This window comes from Apodemus sylvaticus, chromosome 5 (genome assembly GCF_947179515.1).
Source record: "Apodemus sylvaticus chromosome 5, mApoSyl1.1, whole genome shotgun sequence".
Classification (NCBI taxonomy): Eukaryota; Metazoa; Chordata; class Mammalia; order Rodentia; family Muridae; genus Apodemus; species Apodemus sylvaticus.
Window position 1 is genome coordinate 104,629,883 of NC_067476.1, and position 4,755 is coordinate 104,634,637.

The following is a 4,755-nucleotide window of genomic DNA, read 5'->3' on the forward strand; positions in this document are numbered from 1 at the left end:
TGTTGCATAATAATTGAGAAAGGATTTGTTCATAAAATGGTACAGATGCATTTAACTTGGAAAAACAGGTGCATGATCGCTCCAATGCACGTTTAAACTTGTAGTTAGTTTAATATTGACACATTGTCAGGAAATCCATCTCATGGTGTTACTCAGTTAAGAGGTCTCCACTGTATTTAGTTTCTGTTCCTGCAGATCCACCAATTCAAGACTCTAGGTCATCTCACTCCCTCTTCCATCCAGAAGATGACTGCTATCCACAAGCAGAACTGAATCAAAAGACATTTTTCACTTAGCTCTTGAGCTGAAACACCTCCTCAATGACCTTCCTCTGTCTCCATCAAGAACTGGAGCTCAGTTTTTTGAAGATGTAATAGAGCTACTCAGCCCAAATGTGGCTGATTGAAGACAAAGAAGATACCTCATATGTCTCACCACAGTGCATCAAACGCAACTGTGTTGTCCATCTCCTCATTCTGTACAGTAAGGCAGGGGCATCTGATTTTTTGACGGTATTCACCATTAAGACTTTAGCCAGTGAGTGGCTTTCTGAGGATCAGTAAAATCAACAAACTTTGGGTCAGCTGTCCAGAAATCAGACTATGGTAAGCACTCAAGGAGCTAGGATGCTGCAGGGAGCTTCTTGTAAAGGATGCTTTCTTTTATTGGTAGAGGTTGCTTTTATGGGGAAAGTTGGGGGGAAGAGGCCAGTGGAGAAGCCAATGGTCAGCAAAGTTCAGCCTCTTCTTACTTTGTTTTCATGGAAATCATATAGCTTCGAATATTTTTCACACCACAGAAAGAGAATTAGAAGTGTTATGGCTTCTAACGCTTCCTAGAAAACCGGCTTTACTTTTGCTACGTGAAGAGAAGCATATATATAAGTGAAAAATTCTGTTGTAAATTCCAGACTACATTTCCTCTTTTCTAAATTCTGACTTCATAATTACTTTGTTACTGAGTTTTATAAACTTAATTTTGTTGTCTATGAGTATGTATGTTTGTACATAATTATGCCTTGTATATAGTATTTGGGGTTATGAATATTTAATACTGATGTCACTTTTAACTAGGAGAGAAGAGTATTTGGATAGTAATTTACTGTACAAAGTATTAAAAACAGTACATCAAAGTAATTTTAAACTTTCCTATCCTCAATAAGTCACCACTGGCACTATGTTTTCACTATAATTATTAGTACTATTTAGATTTAAAAATGATATAAATCTACAATTCTCTCCTTATCAAAAATTAGAAAATATATTTTACTGGAAATTCTTGAAGTATCTCTTTTAAATTAGAAATAGTTCATTGGGAAAAAACCAAACAGATTATATAGCCAGACAGGTGATAGATGCCTGTCTTGAAGCTCAGAAGGCTGGAACAGGGAGAGAGTGAGTTTAAGGCTTGCTTGGGCTATATAATAGTGGAGACAGATAGGTGGACTGTACACATAAAGTTCTTACTTAGCAGCTGACATCTGATAGTTAATACAATGTTCACTAAATTGAAGGGTCTACTATCTTTAGATTGGTCTTTAAAACATTTATTTATTTTTATTTATATGAGTAGCTGTCTTCAGAACCAGAAGAGGGCATCAGATTCCATTACAGATGGTTGTGAGCCACCATGTGGTTGTTGGGAATTGAACTCAGGATCTCTGGAAGAGCAAGCAGTCAATGCTCTTAACCGCTGAGCCATCTCTCCAGCCCATCTCTAGATTTTTTTAAAAAGTGATTTTATTTAACTTTATATATTTTTTTGATATAAGGTCTCACTGTGTAGCCCAAGCTGGCCTAGAACTCAATAATCCTTCAACTTCTTGATTGCTTGCTAGAATGATTTGTTATTGTTGATGTTGTTACTACTGCTGCTGCTGCTACTGGAGACAGTCTCATTGTGAATCCCTGACTGGTCTAGAATGTGCTCTTGTAGATTAGGGTGTTAATAGATATCCACCTGCCTTGGCCTCCAGGATCCTGGGATTAAAGGCTTGAGCCACTGTTCTGGTGTATGCTAGAGTGTTTTTTTAAAGGCAACATTTTTTAGCGTGTCTGCTTTCTTTTTACTCTTAAAATAATTGCTGTTTCTATTAATATGCCATTAAAAGTTTTATTTATATACTTATATACTTAAATCTATATACAAATAAATGGTCATTTTTCCATAGTGAATATTATGTTTCATTGACAACTTAATCATGTACATGAATACATTAAACTTCAATTTATCCTATTTGAACTCTAAAGCCCTTTTCAGATTGAGTTCTGTTTTCATAGTTAAGGAAAAAATGATTCTGATGTTTGAGTCCTTCCCTGTTCATCCCTAGATTTATTCCTCCTACAAATACTATATCTACATCTAACTGGAACTAGGTGAAGCAAATGCTGACATAGGTTATGAAGTTGAGGCCTTCGTGGCTCCTACTAGAGTAGTCTTTTGTCCTTGGAGTAGATTTGGCCTTTGTTTCTATGTTTGATACTAATGCTAAGAAAATTGGAAACAGTAATATTTCTCTTTTTAAGATACACTGGGTTCTTGGGGCTAGAGAGATGGCTCAGTGGGTAGGAGTACTGACTGCTCTTCCGAAGGTCCTGAGTCAAATCCTGGCAACCCATGGTGGATTGCAACCCCACATGGTGGATTGCAACCATCCATAAAGAGATCTGATGCTCTCTTCTGGTGTCCGAGGACAGCTACAGTGTACTTACATTAAATAAATAAATAAATAAATAAATAAATAAATAAATCTTTTAAAAAGAGAGAGAGAGAAGTATTCCATTGGGGAGGGGGGAACCGGGAAAGGAAAAATCATTTGGAATGTAAACAATGAATATAGAAAATTAAAAAAAAAAATGAAAAAAAGAGAGAGACTGGGTTCTCTTAAAAGAACTATAAGTTCTCTTTAGAAGTGTGGTTTCTCTGTTCTGTCCCATATGATAATACTGATGACTGGTTACTTTTAAATAGAGGTAGGTGATAACAGTTAACAGCTTTTATTACTTGAAATGTGGTAGCCGTAATACCAGATGCTTTATGTGTATCATCTGGCCTTCATAACCTTGGGATCCACTTATCGATGAGGAATCTAAGTTGTGCCCAAAGGTTGTGAATGGGCAGGGCCATGTTGTATGCCTGTGTATCTGTTAATTGGAGACTCTTTTCCCCAGGTGATGACAGCATTTAATTACTCAACAACTTCAGCATCATTTTTCTGGTTTCAGCTACCCAAGTGCTAAGATCACATGTATTGACATGACATGCGTCACTGTACTTGTCTTGGATTATTAAATAAATAGTGTTCACTAATTATCTTTTATTTTTTAATACAATCCCATTATGTAGCTCAGACTGGTATTAAACTCAGTGAAATCCTCTGCTTCTGCCTCTGGGGTGAAAGGCCAGTATCTCTAATGAGTTCTACTAAATGTATATTCCTTTTAGTGCTGTCTATGAAGCCCAGGACCCTATCTAGGCCGAGCACACATGTAAACTTGTTCTACCTTATAAATTTACTATTTATAAAAAATTTATGGCTGGAGAGAAGGCTCAGCGGTTAAGAACCCTGACTGCTCTTCCAGAGGTCCTGAGTTCAAATCCCAGCAACCACATGGTGGCTTACAAACATCTGTAATGGGATCCAATGCACTCTTCTGGTGTGTCTGGTGACAGCTACTTATACATAAAATAAATAAAAATCTTTTAAAAAATTATAAATAGTATGTCAATAAGTTCAAAGAATGTTCTAAAAAAAAGTACTGAAGATCTTTTTTTGGGGGGGGGTGGGGGGTTCTTTGTTTTTTGAGACAGGGTTTCTCTATGTTTGACCCAACTGGCCTGTCGGCTGGCCTCAGCCTTAAAAATCCACCTGCCTCTGCCTCCCAAGTGCTGGAATTAAAGGCATTACCCACCACTGCCCAGCTGTAGATCTTTTTAAAGATATATTTTATTTGTCTAGCCCTAGATGTCCTGGAACTTGCTCTGCAAACCAGATTGGCCTTAAATTCAGAGATCAGCCTCCCTCTGCCTCCCAAGTGCTATAATTAAAAGTGTGTGCCACCGTGGCCAGTGGGGGAGAATTTTTTTTTTAATTTTAGTATTATACTGTCTGGGCTTAAAAATCATGTAAAATATTTCTTTTAAGATGACTGACTAATAGAAACTGTTTATCTGTAGGTAGGATTTTTCTTTGCTTCTTGTTCCAATTGTTAATAGATGAAGGTTTGATAAACAAATATACATAAGTTAAATTTGAACTTAGCCAGAGTTAACAATCAATTTATAAGTAGTTTTGTATGTAATTGACTTTACTAAGTATGATTCTGTTTGTATTTTTTAGTACTGTGTACATATAGGTAGGGAGTTTTCATTGACATGATACCAAAGAGGATGTAGAAAATAAGCTATTATTCATTGTCAAGTGCTGTTAATGTAGTATACTATTTTCTTATGTAAATTTTTTATATAAAATTTAAATTTTAGTAAAACAAGTTTCTAATAGAGTCTAATGATTATTGTTGCTGTTGTTGTTGTTGTTGTTTTCTAGGTTTTGTTTGTGTAGCCCTTGCTGTCCTGGAACTCACTGTGTAGACCAGGCTAGCCTCGAACTCACTAAGATTGGCCTGCCTCTGTCTTCAGAGTGCTGAGACTAAAAGCATACTCTCTCCCACCACTACCACTCAGATTCTAATGTTTCTAATTTTTTAAAATTTGGCATAATGTATTCAAAAATGAGTAGTTGTCAGTCTTACAGAT

General features: G+C 36.3%; 1 protein-coding gene across 3 annotated transcripts in view; it reads left to right on the forward strand.

The window, feature by feature from the left end:
* Window positions 1–4,755, forward strand: part of Ctdspl2 (CTD small phosphatase like 2) — a 58,210-nt gene that overhangs the window by 39,069 nt on the left and 14,386 nt on the right. The window lies entirely within an intron of this gene.